Source organism: Elgaria multicarinata, chromosome 3, assembly GCF_023053635.1.
Source record: "Elgaria multicarinata webbii isolate HBS135686 ecotype San Diego chromosome 3, rElgMul1.1.pri, whole genome shotgun sequence".
Lineage (NCBI taxonomy): Eukaryota > Metazoa > Chordata > Lepidosauria > Squamata > Anguidae > Elgaria > Elgaria multicarinata.
Genome location: NC_086173.1, coordinates 145,086,417 through 145,106,694, shown reverse-complemented (window position 1 = coordinate 145,106,694; position 20,278 = coordinate 145,086,417). Strand labels below are relative to the sequence as shown.

Genomic DNA, 20,278 nt, shown 5'->3' with positions numbered 1-20,278 from the left:
AACAATGACCTGGTCCTTAGCACCCGAACGCCTCTGGGGGAAGGAGGAGAAGGAAGCCCCAGCTCCTAAGCAGAGCAGCAGCCCTACGCCTCTGGCTGGCCTTGCCAGTGCTGGTCAGTTTGTCCTCAGTGATGGTTCTCAAGTTACCCATTTGGGGGAGATAAAAATGGAGTGCCCATCTTGATTCTCGGTACGCAGAGCTGAGAAGCAGTTGGGCTGGATGCGAAACACCTTTCCAGTAACGGAGTGGTAAACAGTACCAGGGGATCCTCCTTTCACTTTAATTAGGCGCACTTGGGCAGTTTTAAAGAGGAGGCTCGGATAAGCTTCGTACGAACTAAATTATGGAGTCTCTGAGCTGCCTTCTGCATTGTGCGTATCTGAGCAAGTGTGCGCCACCAGAAGGAACAGCAAGGCCTCCTGGGCCATGGCACAGTACCACCAGTCATATCGAAATTAAAAGCCATTTTTTAAATAACTGTCTAGTCCTCATGCTTCCCCAAAGGGAATCCCAGGAAATATTAGTTTGGTGGGGGTGTTGAAAATTCTTGATGAGAAATTCCTAGATTTGTTTTCCTTCTTTTGGGCAGTTGGGAAGTATTTTTTAAAAATGGGGTAGTGGTGGGTGTACACCTTTAAGGAAAAAATGCAACATAAAGCAAACAAAAATGGGGGAGTGATGGTCTGTATGGATTGGCTGAGAATGACAAAGTAAGCAAGAAAAAAATGTTGGCTCATAATAATTGCTTATTGTAATGGACTTTTCAAAATAATTATTTCACGTTATGTCTCTCCCCCCCCCCCCCCCCCGGCTGTGTTGCTCACAATATAAAACAGCCAGGCCCTTAGTTCTGTTCCTGATGGGGAAGCCAGGGCTCTTAAAACAGTTTACTTTAGGCATGGACACAGACTCTCCTTGCAAGCACAGATTATCTGCTTTTTGCCATCTTCTATCAGGTTATCCTGAGTTTGTGTGACTTTTTTGTTATTGCGATCAATGTAATAAAGTATTTTAGTTGGATAGTGTGGAGCTTTAAGTCATTAATAAAATTATTTAATTTAATTTATAAGGCAAGACATTTCCCTATAGGAATCCCTATAGGACATAACAGGGCCTCAGTTTCTCCCTGTATTTTCTCAGCATGAGCAGAGGGACACATGTGGCAGCACCATTATTGTCTGTTATGGAGAAAGGAAGACCTGTGTGTGCCTTCTGTCTCCCAGCTAAGCTGACCCCTCTACTCCAGGGTTGGGCAGAAGGTAGATCTCCAGGTGTTTGGGGCTTTGACTCCCAGAAACTCCTGCCAACAGGATCAATGGGTCAGGAATGCTGAGCATTGAAGTCAAAAACATCTGCAGATCTACTTTCCTGTAATTTTGCATCCAGGAATACAAGCGTGAGTGTTCATGTTTTTGACAGGATAGAGAATGGAGGGCTGGATGGAGAAGACGGGAGCGCAAAGGCCACCTATTCTCTCTGATGGCTCAGTACTGTAGCCGTGCAAGGTGCGCATGTGCGCATGCTGAACAGGGAGAAGGAGAACAGCTGGGCTTTGTTAGGCTCTGGCTCTTCCTCTCTGCACCCATGCAGAGAAGAATCATGTCCATTTGTTTTTATGTCAAGGTGCATTTTAGGAATATTAATTTCCAATGAATTTCAATCCAAATATAGAAAAAACCCTAGTATGGCATAGGAAATTTAATATGGTTCTTTGAATACGACATAAACATTGACTCTCTTCCCTTGTAGTCCTCCACTGATCCCTTCCCCTTGCTGATCTGTATTGTTCCTATAATCTTTTTCTCTTGTCCTGATGTCTCAGATGTTTGCTAACTGTTCCACCTTTGGGGGGTAAGGTGAAGTAGGAGTAAGTTTCCTTGAACACAATGGGGCTTGCTTCTGAGTAGACGTATATAGGATTGCACTGTCAGTTTGGAAGCAGCTCGCAGGTTGATCATGACATCTGTCGGCCAATGTCTTTGTTTAAGCCAGGGGTGGGCAGTTTGTGGCCCTCCAGATGTTTGGGCCTACAACTCCCATGAAGCTCTGGGCAGCAGAGCCAATCATGAGACATCATGGGAGTTGTGGGCCACAACATCTGGAGGGGCTGCAAGTTGCCCATCCGTGGAATTTCAAATCATTGGTCAGCTTTGTATTTGAAGTGTTTGTCTGGTAGCTTCCAACGACAAGGAATAGCATGGAGTCTGGTGGAGAAGGGGCGGAGTGCCTTCTCTGTGTACCTGCATAGGAACAAGGTGGACGGCTAGAGGAGCTCCGTGACCCCTCTTTGCCAGCTCATGGTAGGCCAGTCTTGTTCTCTTCTTTCAGGCTAGTAACTTTTGTGGTCTTATTTACAAGGTTGTCACAGGTCATTACAAATGTATAGTTACAAGACAAGCAAAAAAAGGGGTTGCCAATGGAGGGGTGGGAGGGGAGAAAAACATGCTGAAACAAATGCTGAGCAAAACTGGTAATAAACAAAGATTTTACATGATGTCTTTATGACCATCTATATTTGATGGTCTTCACTACAGTGTTTTCCTATGGTCTGCACAAGAAGCCTATTAACGTTTTCTGCTGCTGCAAATAGTGCTATGCTATCAGTAACATGCTTATCCACATATAGCAAATCATGAGCCCCAGGAGGTTAGTACAAAACCATAAAAAAGCAGTCTCCAGGGGTATGGGTAGTGGAATGGGGTGATACTCTCAGTTGCATTTTGGCCACACACACACGAAAAAGCACCTGTCTCTTGCTGGGCCCCACTTCTGTCACTGTTAAAAAGCACTCAGGTTTAGATGAAAATGGCCCGTCTTCCACATCATGATTGATATTTCTTTTAAATGTGGGATATTGATAATGAGCCAGAGTGCTGGGGCAACAGCAATCTATAGGTTATGAATCTGGCTTTTTGGCAATGTTCTTTGTTTTCACTTAACGGTAAACAAACTAGCACATTGACTCGTTATCTGGGGCCTACAGGCAAAATTTTTTTAAATGGTGGGTTATCATGACATGCAAATCAATCTATATCCTGCTATATCTACTATAATGTGAATAACCAGGAAATGGAACCAGAAACCCCCAAGACTGGAACCAAACTTAGAACACAATTTGAAAAACCCTATTTGATCCCAAACTGGAACAGAACAATTTTAAAAATGAGTAAATCAAATTAACGGTTCAGAATAAGGATTTGACAAAAATGATGTGGTACATTTATCAGAATGAATTTGGAATGCTCAGTCTGGGGTGGAGATGTAAAATTTCTTGATATGTTGAAGCCATGGGAAAAGGCTGATTCTTTCCCTGTTTTTTTTGGGGGGGGGGAATTGAAATTGAAAAATAAGCTCTTTATAGATTGAAAGTCACTGTTGCTTTAGGACCGCCTTCCTAAACCTGGTGCCCTCCAGATATTTTGGACTTCAGCTCCTATCAGCCTCAGGTAGGATGGCTGGTAGTCAGGAATGCTGGGCATTGTGGTCCAAAACATCTCTAGGGCACCAGGTTGAGGTAGGCCACTTTAGGAATGTAAAGCAGCTTTTATGTTCCTAACGTCATGTTATGTCTAACTTGGTTGGCTCATGAAATTATCATTATATTTGAAAACCTTAAAAAGTGAACTCAGTAAATTTGTTGTTATTGTCTGAAGAAACTGTAGTTTAAAAGTTTAAAATACCAAACCAAGTTATACATAATGTACTTTAGGTTCCTAGTTTATGACTGACCAGAGTGAACTTCAGCAGGCAGTCCGTGTTCAGAGGAGGGCAACCAGGATGATCAGGGGTCTGGAAACAAAGCCCTATGAAGAGAGACTGAAAGAACTGGGCATGTTTAGCCTGGAGAAGAGAAGATTGAGGGGAGACATGATAGCACTCTTCAAATACTTAAAAGGTTGTCACACAGAGGAGGGCCAGGATCTCTTCTTGATCCTCCCAGAGTGCAGGACACGGAATAATGGGCTCAAGTTAAAGGAAGCCAGATTCCAGCTGGACATCAAGAAAAAACTTCCTGACTGTTAGAGCAGTACGACAATGGAATCAGTTACCTAGGGAGGTTGTGGGCTCTCCCACACTAGAGGCCTTCAAGAGGCAGCTGGACAACCATCTGTCAGGGATGCTTTAGGGTGGATTCCTGCATTGAGCAGGGGGTTGGACTCGATGGCCTTATAGGCCCCTTCCAACTCTACTATTCTATGATTCTATGAAGCATCTGAAGCATCCTAGAAGCCAGAAGAAGCAGGAAGAACTAGAGGCAGAAGAAAACATGTCCAGAAACAAGGCTTTGTAGAACAAAAACCCAAATTGTCAAAAATGTACATTTTCTTCCATAGTAATGATATTCACAAGTTGGGAAACTGGGCATGACATGTCCTGCTTTGTTGTTCCCCGGTCGACAGCTGGTTGGCCACTGTGTAAACAGAGTGCTGGACTAGATGGACCTTCAGTCTGATCCAGCAGGGCTCTTCTCTTATGTTCTTAACATCTCAGTGTTTTATCAGTAAAATATACACTGGATCAATAATTTGAATAAGAAATGGAAGAAATAACTATGCTGAGAATCTTCAAGAGGGGATTAAATAACATTTCCCCCCATGGCTTCATTGTTTACAGACAGTTTACATCTCTAGTCTTTCTATAAAAGTATACTTATTACATAGTTTTTAGAAATCATTTGTAGGGGAGTAAAGGCTTGGTAGCAATATACAAATGCCTTGTGTTAAATTCTAAAAGAAAATATTTCATAATTCAAAGCTGTTCAATTTTTCACCAGAAATAAATAAAAAATGCCCCTTGTGGGGGGAAATTGGTATTTTTTCCCCTGAATTTTTCCAGGTCTCCCCCCCCCCCCAACCAGGCTTTCACATCTCTAGTCTGTGGTGACTTTTTCACTGATTGCTTTGCTCTTTGTTAGAGAGAGGGAAGCAGGTTGGAGGCTATTTTCAAACCTTCCTCCACTAAAAACATGCCGCCTTTAAGCCACAGACTGAAGATAAACAGCTGGATGGAGGAAGGGGGAGCTAACAGTGTTTCTGTGTACTACATCCTGATGCTCTAGTGCTCCGTCAATCTCTGTAACTGCTAAAGTTACTATTAAAAAAAATCCTTGCTAATCTGCTTAAACTTTAAGCACAGGTTAAGCCTTAAAGATACATGTGTAGCACTGGTTATTAGAAAGTTAGTTCCTTCACAGGCTTTATCTGTGGTAATAGGCCTATAAGGTGCAAGGAATTTCACAAGGCAATTATTTCCCAGTGTCCAAGTGCTGAGGGAGATAATACGAAGAGTAGCTTGGGGTTTGGAAGGTATGTAAGAGACTGGATGCATCTTTTTAAGAAGTGTGTGTTTTCCCATCATGTTATATTTCTTCAGCCTCATGTAAGAATCCAATATTGATGTATCACTTCCTCTAAGTTAATTTCATATTTCCCTCTTCGTTATGTTCCAATTCCATGTGGATGGTGTCAGTTTTTCTAGCTAGTATGTATGTTGAACCATCTAGTATTAATGCTAGGGTACAATACTATAGTGATAGTAATCACTCCACTGCTTATACAAATCAGCATTTATAATGTGAATATTTAAATTCTCCCGTGTGAACTGGAACTGAACTGGTTCAGGGGTGCAAAACCAAATCTCTATTGGCCTCCATCAGGACAATTTCAGTCACAGTTGAACCTGAACTGGAACAGAATCTGAATCAGAAAATTTTATGCTTTTAACTTTTTACAAGTAATCTGCCATTTTTTTTAAACTATGCCACACTGCCATCAAAGGTAGAATTGTTGGCAGCAGCCAACCACCTTCTTATTGTAAACCTGCTATTGCACTATGTAATCCTGTGTCTTTCTTTATAGATAATAGAGGTTAAGCTCAGTTGGCCAAAGCTGAATGCAAAGTGCAAAATCCAAGATGGTGTACAGGTTTAAGAAAAGGTTGAACCATAGCAAGCTGCCTTCTATTGAGTCAGACCATTGGTCCGTCTAGCTCTGTATTGTCAACACTGACTGGCAGCAGCTCTCCAGGGTTTCAGGCAAGATACTTTCCTTGCCCAATCTGGAGAAACTGGGGATTGAACCTGAGACCTTTTGCATGCAACACATGGTCTATCACATAGAGCTATGGCCCCTACCCAGATGGACAAACACCTGTTAATGTGGGAATCTTGCTAGGTTATCTGTGGTTATCTGAAGTTCTCTTGTAGTTTACCTGGACACACACTTATTGATCTGGCAATAATAGATGAGCCCATAGCTAGCCATGACTGAGTTGCCTGTGAACTTCAACAAAAGTAATGCTTTTCCTTCTGTATAGACGGATCCAAAAATGTTAGTTTGATCAGAATTGTACTTTCTCTTTAGCTTGGCCAGCTGAATTGAAAGAAGGTAGTATTATGTGTGGGGGTGGAGAAATTCTTAATTTCCATCTGGATTAGATTTACCTTAAGCTTTCATTTTAATTTGTTTATCGGTCAGTTTTGTTATATCTCTTGTCTACTGTTCTTCTACCTGTATTCCTATTATTTCTTAATCTATCATCCCTGTAGACTTGGAGCTTTCAATTTGAATTTATTGTACTCCAGTTTCTTATGATAGTCAATAAAGTTTGTTTAAAATGTATTTCTGGTGTTTGTCTGTTACCTGAGAACATCTGTCCAAACTTAAAAGGAAAGAAAGTTGAACTTTATGTATTCCACTAGTTTACACTTGCATTCTTTAAGGGTGCAATCATATGTATGATTAGAAAGAAAAAAGTCCTACAACTCCCAGCATTCCCCAGCCAGCCATGCTGCCTGGGAAATGCAGGAGGTTTTTTTTTTTTGTCTAAAAATGCAAGGGTTGTGCCCTAAGAAGCAATTCTTTGCTATACTGTTATTTGTTTCTATGGTATAAGCCAGGGAGTTGGTTATACTCTATTTTTCAGCCAAAATCCTCAAAGTATCAACAAAAACTTGAACCATTTAGCACAACCAAAAAAAAAAACCTCGTGCCTTCCAAATGTTTTGGACTTCAGCTCCCATCAGCCCCCGTCAGCATTGCCAGTGCTCAAGAATGCTAGGAGTTGTAGTTCAAAACATTTGGAGGCCACTAGGTTGGAGAGCAGAATTGATTTCCTTACTCTTACCAAATTCAGTAGCTGAAATGCATAAGTTATTGATCAAAATTCATATTTTATCCAAAGCCATCTTTGGTTTTTAAATCACTTCTGTTTAACATGGCAATCCTATATATGCCTACTCAGTTCAATTAAATTCAATGGGACTTAACTCTTAGGTAAGTGGGTAGAGGTTTGCAGTCTTAATGCAATCTCTTAGAAAACCTTTGTAGTTATTTATTTAAAATATTTTAATTTTAAAATTATTTAAATATTCATTCCAACGGATACCAGGGTGGTATAAAACAAACCATGCCAAAATAAAATGCAACAACGTGATAAGAACAGCAATCAAAACAGATTTGGAGGCTGTTAATGATAGGGAAGACTGACAGACCAGCACTTTTTGTGAACCGCCCAGAGAGCTTCGGCTATTGGGCGGTATAGAAATGTAATAAATAAATAAATAAATTAAAATGCCTGGGCAAATAAAGAGATTTGAACCTGGTGCTGAAAGGTTTGTAATCTCTACTCCAATCATACTTCTATGGAAAGAAGTATGGTGCTACATCTCTTGTCACTGCTCTTTGCCTCAGTTCCTCCAAATCCCTGAAAATAGCCATTCAGGTATGGGTGGTGGTCTTGTGGTAGCCCCCTGAAAATGCTACCTAGAGGGCAAGGGGACTCTGCTGAGTGAGATGAACAGTGGTGTACAGGGAGGGGATCCCTAAAAATTTGACAGAGGCACCTTTCATGAACAGAGCCCTTCTGTCAACAGAAGGCAGAACCTGGATCCCCACCCACTCACCCCAGTCTGCAGTATATATTTTGGGCCGGAATGAAGAAAAGGGGGAGCAACCCCAAATTCTATTTCATACTAGTAGCTCAGTTGACATTAGGGGTCCCTCCTGTTTCTTCTTCCAGGAGACATTCTAGAGCTGGGGTGCAGAACCTCTGGCCCACTTGGTGTCCCAATCCAGTCCCCCCACCCACAGTTCCCCAAATGGCTATGCCCCCTTCCCCCCAACTACTGGTAACTTCCTGGCTTTTGTGCGTTCTTTCCACCATTCTAAAAGGTTGAACACAGGCTTAGTTATTGGCAATAAGAGCATTAAGCTAAAGCATGCTGGTATTTTTGGCCCCTCCCCTTTTGCCTTTGGCTCCACCCACCATTGGAATGCAGTCCCCAAGTGCTTCTCCGAATGGAATTCGGGCCCCGGGCTGAAAGAGGTTCAACACCCCTGTTCTAGAAGCAGGCCAATTTAGCCCAAAAGATGGAAACTGTCCCTCCCTACCTCTGGCGGCGGCTGCTACACGCATGCACACACACACACCGCCACAAGAACATGTATGATGTTTCTCTAGTTTCGATCGCTCCAATAAGAAAACAAATGCCGTTTGACTAGCTCGATATTTATTGCAGTGGGAAAACAAACACATACAGAGAAAATAACCGGCAGCCAGCCAGCTTTTAAATAAGGCAGAGACTCTTCCTGAGCCGAAATCATCCTCGGCAACAGTAGATGCAGAACTAGGATGAAAAATAGAATAAGGACAGAAAGAATAGTTCTAGTTCAGATTTAGTTCTCAGTAGCGTAAGAAATGTTCTCTCTTCACTAAATTCCTGCCTGGAGGCAGGTATCCATTTTACAAACAAGTTTATCATAAGTGCTATGGGATGGGGCAGGGGGACTCCAAGGCCTGCAAAATCCAAAACGTCTTCCTAGGATTCTTCTTCAGAGCATCTGTTGAGAGAGAAGAGCATAAGAATTACATTGCTGGATCTATCTATAGCAGGAATGTCGAATCTCTTTCAGCCTGAGGACAAAATTAAATTTTGGAGGAGGTCTTGGAGCCACATTCCAGTGGTGGCCAGGGCCAAAGAACAAAAATCCAAGCATATTTTACCTTGAAGCTCTTTCTTCCAGTAGCTAAAAGTTATGAGACACATTTCAAGCTTTTAGAATGGAGTGAAAGTCATGGGAAATCCGGGAAACCATCAAATGATGGGCAGATGGGGGAAAGTGATGTGGCTAAGGAAGGTGGCCATCTGGGGAACCCCATGCAGACCAGACTTGGTCCACCGGAAGTGGAGGCTGGTGGCTCAAATGTCAGTGGGATAGTGAATCTGCTCTGGATTTCAGTTGGAACCTGTCAGAACTCTAAAGGAACCACCCACGATTTTGAGTTCTGACTGGTTTTGACAGAAACCTGGACCAGATTCACAACCTCACTGACATCGAAGCCACCAGTCTCCGGGTCAACCCACTGATCTACGGGCAGGCATTCCATCTTAAAACATAGAGCCCTACGAACTGGAAGGGATCTCCAAGGCCATTTAGTCCAACCCCCTGCCAGTACTGGAAGTCCACTGCTACAGCACAAGTTGCTGGGGAAGACCAGTGGAGCGTGGGGTGCTGTTGCATTTATGCCCTGCTGGTGGGAATCTAGTTGGCCACAGTAGAAATAGAATGCTGCTCTAGGTAGGCCTTGGGTCTGATCCAGGAGGGCTCTTCATATTTATTTATTATTGCATTTATATCCCGCCTTTTTTCCCTCCAATGAACCCAATATCCGTCTCCTCCTCCCCATTTTATCCTCACAACAACAATCCTGTGAGGTAGGTTGGGCTGAGTGTTTGTGACTGTCCCAAAGTCACTCAGTGGTTTTCCATGGCCAAGTGGGAACTAGAACCCAGATCTCCCGACTCCCAGTCCAACACCTTAGCCACTATACCGCACTGGCTCTCATATATATATAGAGAGAGAGAGAGGGAGAGGGGGGCAAATAATTCTATTTCACTGTTAAACCACTGGCACATGTCCAGTGTTAGAGATGGGCCTGTAGTAGAGGCGGACTGCAGACAGCCTGTCCTGCACTGCACCGTTTTACCATCCCCAGCACCCAGTCACCATGACCAGTTATGTCTACATTACATACGTACAGTCGTGTGAAAAAGGAAGAACACCCTCTTGGAATTGTATGATTTTACATATCAGGACATAATAACAATCATCTGTTCCTTAGCAGGTCTAAAAATTAGATAAATACAACCTCAGATGAACAACAACACATGCCATATTACACCGTGTCATGATTTATTTAACAGAAATCAAGCCAAAATGGAGAAGCCATGTGTGAAAAAGTAAGTACACCTTTACTGCTTCCATAGGAATTAAGATGCTAAGTAGCAGACAGGTGCTGCTAATCAAATGCGCATGATTAACTGATCATCAGCAAGTATGACCACCTCTATAAAAGCCAACGTTTTTTCAGTTTGCTGGTCTGGAGCATCCAGGTGTGTGTTAACACAATGCCAAGGAGGAAAGACATCAGCAATGATCTTAGAGAAGCAATTGCTGCTGCCCATCAATCTGGGAAGGGTTATAAGGCCATTTCCAAACAATTTAAAGTCCATCATTCTACAGTGAGAAAGATGATTCAAAAGTGGAAAACATTCAAGACTGTTGCCAATCTTCCCAGGAGAGGACGTCCCAGCAAAATCACCCCAAGGTCAGACCCTGCAATGCTCAGAGAAATTGCAAAAAACCCAAGCGTTACATCTCAGACTCTACAGGCCTCAGTGAGCATGTTAAATGTTAAAGTTCATGACAGTACAATTAGAAAAAGACTGAACAAGTATGGTTTGTTTGGAAGGGTTGCCAGGAGAAAGCCTCTTCTCTATAAAAAGAATGTGGCAGCACGGCTTAGGTTTGCAAAGTTGCATCTGAACAAACCACAAGACTTCTGGAACAATGTCCTTGGGACAGACGAGACTTAAAGTGGAGATGTCTGGCCATAATGCACAGCACCACGTTTGGCGAAAACCAAACACAGCATATCAGCACAAACACCTCATACCAACTGTCAAGCACGGTGGTGGAGGGATGATGATTTGGGCTTGTTTTGCAGCCACAGGACCTGGGAACCTTGCAGTCATCATGAACTCCTCTGTATACCAAAGTATTCTAGAGTCAAATATGAGCCATCTGTCCAACAGCTAAAGCTTGGACGAAATTGGGTCATGCAACAGGACAATGATCCCAAGCACACCAGCAAATCTACAACAGAATGGCTGAAAAAGAAAAGAATCAAGGTGTTGCAATGGCCCAGTCAAAGTCCAGACCTCAACCCGATTGAAATGCTGTGATGGGACCTTAAGAGAGCTGTGCATAAACAAATGCCCTCAAACCTCAATGAACTGAAGCAACGTTGTAAAGAAGAGTGGGCCAAAATTCCTCCACAACGATGTGAGAGACTGATAAAGTCATACAGAAAATGATTACTTGAAGTTATTGCTGCTAAAGGTGGTTCTACAAGCTATTGAATCATAAGGTGTACTTACTTTTTCACACATGGCTTCTCCATTTTGGCTTGATTTCTGTTAAATAAATCATGACACGGTGTAATATGTCATGTGTTGTTGTTCATCTGAGGTTGTATTTACCTAATTTTTAAACCTGCTAAGGAACAGATGATTATTATTATGTCCTGATATGTAAAATCATACAATTCCAAGAGGGTGTACTTTCTTTTTCACACGACTGTATATTGGTTTCACAATGGTTTTAACAGTTGTGGCTCCCTCCAAAGAATCTAGTGTGGCCTTCCCCAAATTCCTGCCCTCCAGATGTGGGACTACAATTTCCAGCAACCTCCAGCCATATGGCCATTGGAATACAACACCCAGCATCCTCTAGCCAGTATGGCCATTGAACTACAATGCCCAATGTCCTCCAGCCAATACGGCCATTGGCCATGCTGGCTGGAGATGCTGGGAGGTGTAGTTTGACACATTTGGCGGGCACCACATTGGGGAAGGCTAATCTAGGGGTCTGTAGATGGGGGCAGGTGTTGAGAATTCTGACTGAAATATCCCTGCTTCTGCTCTCTGAACTGGAAGTCCCAGGGCAGAGAGAACCACCAGAACCAGATGAAACCAGTGGGGCAATCACTCACTAAGTTACCTGGTGGAGCAGGTAGGGCCAAAGAGCTCAATCAAGCAAAACCGCCTTGCTCTTCCACTTCCCTTCCCTTTTCGAATGGGAGCTCAGGGCTCTGTGGAGTCGCTGGTGTTTAACGAGGTTTGGGTGGTGACAGAAGCTTTGCCCACACTTATTGTAGGCGTCCTGCTTCGCGTGGGTTCTCAGGTGCCTTGCAAGCTTTGAGCTGGAAATGAACATCTTCCCACATTCGGCGCAGCCAAAAGGCCTCTCACCCGTGTGAATCCTCTCGTGCGTATTCCGGCTAGACAGGTGGCTGAAGCATTCGCCACACTGCCGGCAAGCGTGGGGCTTCTCCCCGGTGTGTGTCCTCTTGTGCCGATTGAGGTTCGAGATGTACCGGAAGCTTCTTCCGCAGTGCAGGCAGTTGTAGGGCATCTCCCCGGTGTGGACCCTCAGGTGCTTCACAAGGTCCGAGCTCTGCGTGAAGCTTTTCCAGCACTCGGGGCAATCATGGCCGCCAGATCCATTCCCCTTGTGGAATCGCTGGTGGACCAGCAGGCTCCGGTGCTGGCGGAAAGTCTGCCCACATTCAGCACACAGGTAGGGCATCTCTCCCGTATGAATGCGCTGATGGATGAGGAGGTTTGAGCGCTGCGCAAAACACTTCCCGCATTCAGCACACAGGTGAGGCCTCACCCCCGCGTGGAGCTGCTTATGCTTGAGGAGGTTGGAACTCTGCCGGAAACATCTGCCACACTGAGGGCAGGTGTAGGGGGTCTCCCCTGTGTGGATTCTCAGGTGAATGGTGAGGCTTGACTGCTGGGTAAAGCTCTTCCCACACTTTGGGCACTGGTACGGCCTCTCGCCTGTGTGGATTCTCTGGTGAATTAACAGGCTTGGGCCTCCTCGGAAGCTTTTCCCACATTCTAGGCACTGATAGCTCTTCTGGACTGGCTGGACTATGGCAAGAACACCAGGTTCAGCCTTGACTTTATCACTTCCTTGGGTTCTTGCTTCATTGCTACTGTCCACCATTGTCATCTGAAATATAGGAGGAGAGGACCCTTATGTCAAGAGGAAGGAAGAAAGAACGAAAGAAAGAATGAAAGAAAGAAGAAACCAGTAAACAAAGTACAAGATATGGTAATATATTTTCCCCTAGTGGGGCTTCTGTATCTTTAAGAACTGCCAGGTAGGCAGAAATCCAGCTGGTGAAGCATTTCCCAACACTGATCAAGTACCATATTTCTTCGATTCTAAGACGCAATTTTTTTCCTCATATAAACATCTCTAAAAACGGGGTGCGTCTTAGAATCGCAGGTGCATTTATTATTTCTTAGAATCAAAGCTTTTTTCTGTGGGTGGTACTGAAATTAGTGTGCGTCTTACAATCGACAGCGTCTTACAATCGAAGAAATACGGTAATTGGAAAGCTTTGCCTGCTAGGCTTCTACCCATTAAATAACTGGTAAAGGCCCAGGAGTTGAAAGGCTGAGTTGTCAAGGGTTACTTTCTGAAACAGAGTGCCTCCAACATGTACACAATGCATTCCCTTCAGCAAATAAATATTTGGAGAAAGAACCCATCCCAATGCCTTACATGCAGCATTATTATTATTATTATTATTATTATTATTATTATTTATTTATTTATTTATTTATATAGCACCATCAGTGTACATGGTGCTGTACAGAGTAAAACAGTAAATAGCAAGACCCTGCCGCATAGGCTTACAATCTAAAAGCAGATAGCAACAAACAAACCTTCAGGGAAACAGGGACTCTCCATATTTGCGAGATTGCACAGGCCTTGAGGGACTTACTGAGCTGTGTTCTTGTCTCCCACTCCAGGATATTATTTATTTATTTATTAAAACATTTGCATCCTACCCTACATCTCTGGGATTTCAGGGCGGCACACAGACAAAATCATACAAGCCGTATAAAACAATAAATATACACAGCTAAAAACAAATTAAGCCATTAATCAAGCTAAAACCAGTATAGAATTTAAAAGCAGAAACAACTAAAACGATATTCCCACAGAACAGCTGTAGATGGCTTATGTCGCGGGCTCCCGTGGCTTTAGCACAGGGGTGGGCGAGTTGTGGCCCTCCAGATGTTTCGTTTTAATAGTGCAGCTGGGTAATCTTAGGCCCTGGATTTATGACTGCTGTGTCTGTGGACGGTCATAGGAGTATTTACACACTGGGAACAGTGAGCTGGAAAAACAGAGGGACAATCTCACCATTATCCCACAAACTGAAGGCTGTTGATTATTCAGTCATTCAGGAATGTTAAATTGCTTTCTAACATTATCAGTCTTTGCAAATTGTCATGACTTATAAAATGTTCTGAGTTTGTGTCTACCTGAACACCTGAGGAGAACTTCACCAATGCTTTAGTAGAACTTTCTTAGCCCACAGAAAACAGAGGCTTACATGCTGTGATTAAAGCTTTATTGAGAATGAGACAAGATCGGCTGAGTTTGCCCAGGCTCCTCCCTCATGATCTCTGTACTGGAGTTCAGCTTCCAGTCTCTTTGCAGTCCTCTGATAGGATGGAACTGCTATCTATTCTAACACCCCCAATGTCATATTTGTTGAAAGAATATATAAATAACATAAGGATAGCTTCCCAAACTAAACATGTAGAACACTTAACATGAAAGTAGCACTAGTCCTGAATGACTGTTAATTGAGATAATCAGTCATTTAATATAAAAACTGTGTATCGCTTAGGTGGTTTGATATGGCTGTATATCATCAACTGCCATATTTGAGGTATCTTTGAGTCCTTGAAGCCTCATTAGATTAATGAACCTGCGATTCTGTCGATATGGCATATGCTGCACAGCTGCACAATTTCATCCAGTTTGAAACGCAAGGTGCCTGGGAAACTTCCAAGTCCTTCAAAGACATCATGGTAACTTTTTAGGATTTGTACCTGTGATATGCTGACTTGTGGTTGTCCCTGAGTCAAGGTTCTGTTGTTTTGTAGTCTGACTGTGTGGATGTGTTGTGAAGTACTACTTTCATATATTCACATGTGCTTGCTGATAGGAGGGGCTTTCGCCTGGAATTCACAAACTGGAATTCTAGACGATACCTTTGTCCAGGGCTGGTACCAGACTATTTTGAGCCCTAGGGAAGGCGAGCTACTTACATACACACACACCGAAAAAAATTGCCAACTTTGATTCAGCTGTTCAAGAAGAGTTTCTGAACTATTATATTTTCCTTTTATTATGTTTTTTTTCTTAAAACAGCTAATTTGTATAAAACTGTGGCCCTTAAAGGTCAGTACTGCACCCCTCTGAGCTCTGTGCCTTAGGCAGCTACCTAGTTGGCCTAATGGTAGCACCAGCCCTGCCTTTGTCCTTGACATTCTGCCTGCACATTCTTTAAATGTTTGCAAACCCCCGATTTAAAAAAAGAAAAACTCTGAGCCTGCACAGTTTTGCAATTTAAACTCACTTAAATAATAGTGCCATCATGTCTACAGGAATAAAATGGAGTTTGCTTCTGCTACCCCCTAATGCCCTCATCACCTGCTGCTGTTGCACTCCTGTCCCGTTTGTGGCTTTCCCACCGGTAGCTGGTTGGCCACTGTGTGAACAGAATGCCAGGCTAGATGGACCCTTGGTCTGATCCGCCATGGCTCTTCTCATGTTCTCTGGGAACTTCTTTCTCCATCTATTTCCCTGCATTATCAGATAACTGTGGTTTGCTTGATTTAGGAATTCATTTGTTTTAGGGAACTTTTAGAACTGGCTTTACTCCTGATACTTTAACAGCGGCCATACAGCAAGGTGTGTGTGTGTGTGTGTGTGTGTATGTGAGTGAGTGAGTGAGCTGCAGAGCCCTGGTCCAAGGTCCAGCTCTAGCTATACCACTGTTTGACCTACAATTCCCATCAGCCCTAGGCAGTATAGGGTTTATGGAGAGCAATGATGGGAGTTGTAGGCCAAACTAACGCTAGGGCCATAAGTTAACTACCCCTGCTCTAGCAGCTGCATAGTAGGTACAACCTCTGAAGATAGGCGTTTCCCCTGCAGAGAGATGTTGCAATAAAGAAAGAAGCACCTATTTATTATTGCATTTATATCATGCCTTTTTTCCTCCAAGGAATCCAAGGCAGCATACATAATCCTCCCCTCCATGTTATCCTCACAACAATAACCCTGTGAGGTAGGTTGGGCTGAGAGTCTGTGATTGGCCCAAAGTCACCCAGTGGGTTTCCATGGCCGAGTGGGGACTAGAACCCAGATCGCCCGGCTCCCAGTCCAAGACTTTAGCCACTACACCACACTGCCATTTCCACTAGGTGTTAAGGTGTGGAGGTGCAGGGGGAGAGGGGCCTTATGGAGAGAAACAAGAACACAGAGTCAGACAAGAGACCATGACCCATTATTCCTCAACAACAAACAAATTGGCAAAGAGGACAAAAGGAAGAAAGTGAGATAAAAGCAATTATTGCCATACAGTTCCCAAAGAATATATGTAGAAAGAATGATCAATCCGTATTATAAATACTAAATAAACAACAAAAGAAAGTCAAAGGGTTTTGAAAAAAATTCTTAATTTAAAGCATCACATATCAACAATATGTAATGCTTCACTCACCTCTTCTGTTTTAGCCACTCCTTGTTTCTGCCTACAGCTTCTACCTCGGGCTCTTCAAAAAGAGAGCCACAACCAGCATGGAGTCAGTTATATAAACCTCTTCCCCTGGGTGGGGTTATGGTAGCGGGGTGGGGTGGGGAGGTTATCTTGAAGAGCCTTGTCTATTGGCAATATTAAGTGGGAGCTTCTTAAAGTTACAGAAATAAAAAACAAAAACAGTGTGGTGTAATGGGTAGATTCTTAAAACTGGGGAGGTGGGATGTAAATACCTACTATGCCATGTTATGGCTTGGATTTGGGGGAATCCATGAAGAGCTTCATTGCAGATGTCAAGGACACCCACCCACACCCAACACCTATGCAGAGCAAAGTGCGAGGAAACACCCACACCTTTAGAGAATTACTTTTCGGATCTGTTTTTCCTCCAGATAAATGGATTTTTCCCCTATGAGAAAAGCAGATAAAAGGAAGATAAAACATAGGCTCATTACTAAAGGTTGGTTACAAGCTCTTGATGGGAAATTGTGGTAAAGTGGCTAAAGCATTGGACTGGGAATCGGGAGATCTGGGTTTTAGTCCCACTTGGCCATGGAAACCCACTGGGTGACTTTGGGCCAGTCACAGACACTCAGCCCAACCTCCCTCGCAGGGTTGTTGTTGTGAGAATAAAATGGAGAGGAGGCTTAAGCATGCCACCTTGGCTTCCTTGAACGAAAAAAAGCAGGATATAAATGCAATAATTTTTTTAAAAAAAATTACACGAATTAACAGTAGTTAATGTACATTAATTTACTTCACAGGGGTTCACTAGAAGATGTGGATGTGTGTCTGTCTGTAAAAAGGAGCACGGATGTCCATGTGATAAATAAAAATGCAAGATTCAGATGTGAGCACACATTTCACCATTTGCTTTTGCAAATAAACTTAAAGAAATAAAAAAATTGAAGGGTAGGAGCACGAAGAAAGCAAAATAGAAAAGATTAACAAATTGAAAGCTGTGGAGTGTATAAAAGACTTTAGTGAGCAAGAGATATCTATTTAATGGTATAGGAATATTCAGTCATCCCCTAGGTTGAGTTGCCACTTTTTAATGGCCCTGCTCTTATGTCTTGAAATATTTATAAACTGTAGAATTTAAGAAAGTAAAGCCCTCCATCACTTTATGCCTGGAAAAGCTTCACCTGCCATATGCATGCATGGCTGTTGTTAAAAGTACAGGAGTAAAGCCAATATTAAAAGTGTCCTAAAATAAATGAATCCCTAATTTAAACAAATGACACTTATCTAATAATACAGGGAAATAGGTGGAGAAGGGAAGTTCCCTTTTAAACAATTTCTGGAGGGGAAGCTTTATTAGTCTGTTGTAGCAAAATCCAAAGGAGTGTCCCAAAGACATTTGCCAGCCACGCCCTAGTGCATTCTATATAGAACAAACAGGACAATCTCTACAAAAAAGAATAAATGGACATAAGTCTGATTTTTATTTATTTATAATATTTATATACCACTCCCCATTGAAAATTTCAGAGCGGTGTACAAGATAAAACAAAATAAAAACAGAATAAAACACTTTAAAATAGATTTTAAAAGATGCAAAATGATATCAGAAATGGCAAGATCCAAAGACACTTCAACCTCCCAGGACACTCTGATTTTAAGGTAGCTGTTTCAACTCAGAACAGCTGAGCTACCATTCATTAAGAAGGTTAACTCTATCGCCTGTGGCTTGACTAGGGACAAAGGTGCTATTGTTGCTTTTAAAATACCTGTGTTAATTAGTTCACAATTCAGGGATGGCTGTGTTATCTCTCATGGCCACAGTAAATAAGGTAATTTTCACAGTCTGTGCTTTCTGTATTTCAATCCCTATTTCAAAGTGCCGCAAAACAAAGAGCTACTTTATCTTTTTAAGGGAATTGGATTAGGTGTCATGTGACACTGAATGCAAGATGGGAGTGGAGTAAACACATATGACCCCACTGCCTTACCACTGGTATGGGATTCGGCTATATGGGGCGGTATATAAATGAAATAAATAAATTTCCCCCAGATATTGTGTGAAGTGAACTGGCTCTAATCTGGATTAGAATCCTTACTTCACCACATGCATGTACTGAAGGCCGTGGGAAATATCTCCATTATCTTACTATGTATTGATCACTCCTTGAGTTGCCTAAGATGATCTCCCCATGGTTATCCATCTTGGGTGTACTCATCTTTATATTCTGAGCAACGGGGGGGTGGGGTGGGGGGGGCAAAAGGGTCTGACCTCAAACCTGTTGTAATGGCCCCTTCAGCTACTGTTTTAGAAGGCTACAGGTGGCCATGATTTTGCTAAAATTGAGGGGAGTCAGGGAGGAGCCCTTATAATTTTAGTACAGGGTTGTTTAGATTTTCATGTTTTTATTCTAAGATTGGGAAACTCTTGCCCTAGGGATGCGATGGGCAACATGCACGCCGTCCCTAATATTTTTGTAGCCTCCGCTGGGTCCCCTACCACCACAATGGCTGCTGCCACTGCTACCAGATTCCCAGTGATTCTGTTGGGAAACAAAGTGCATGGGGATCGAATACCTTGTCTCCCAGCAGAATTGTGTTAATGAACTGTTTCTCTACAGAAATAATGATTCTGTTGGGGGAAAGGTGCAAATCCAACTATGAGGCCACTGTTGGAAGCGGAGGGATGCCAGTCCGCAGTGGGTCCTGGGGAGGCCAATGCACATACAACCAACTAAAGTGGCCCACCGCTGCCTTAGGGAAAGACCACACAAATCCAGAACATTTGAGAACTACAAGTTCAACCACAGCTTTTAAAGCTCAACTAAAAACTTTTCTTTTTCCTAAAGCTTTTAAAACTTGATGTTGTGCAGACTTCTACTGTTACTTTCTACTGTTAGTTTTTCCCTACCCTGTGCCTGCTTACCCTACCCTGTACCTGTTTGCATTCTCTTCCCCTCCTTATTGTTTTACTATGATTTTATTAGATTGTAAGCCTATGCGGCAGAGTCTTGCTATTTACTGTTTTACTCTGTACAGCACCATGTACATTGATGGTGCTATATAAATAATAATAATAATAATAATAATAATAATAATAATAATAATAATAATAATAACAAATCATAGAATTGGAGGGGACTTTGGAGGCCATGGAATCCAACCCCACACCTACAGCATCACCAACAATGGGAGCACAGCCTCAATTTATGTCTTTAAATCTCCAGAGGAGTGTTTTTGTTTTGTTTAAAAAAAAAACTCTGGTTAGCTTGACTAAATAACCAAAAGTGCTCATAAACTCATAGTTTACTTTTCTTTCTTTTTTAAATTGCCCTCCTCCTGTGCCTCTTTTTCTATTTGCAGCCTGAGCCACAAGAGCAAGTTAGCCTAGGAGATTTTCCTATATGCAGTGGCAGGGAAACCCTCCAGTTGGACTACAACCCCATCATCCATGACTATTAATCATGCTAGCTGGGGTTGATGGGAGTTGGGAGTCTGACAACATCTGGAAGATTCGTCAACTCCACTGTAGCGCCTGTCACTTATTAGAAAGAGCTTCTATTTTTCAGATGCAGGCAACGTTAAAAGCCCAGGGGAACACAAAGCAGGCGATCC

At 42.7% G+C, this 20,278-nt stretch overlaps 1 protein-coding gene across 1 annotated transcript in view; it reads left to right on the top strand.

The window, feature by feature from the left end:
- The window catches only part of LOC134395940 (zinc finger protein 271-like), a 70,528-nt gene that overhangs the window by 41,728 nt on the left and 8,522 nt on the right, over positions 1-20,278 (top strand). The window lies entirely within an intron of this gene.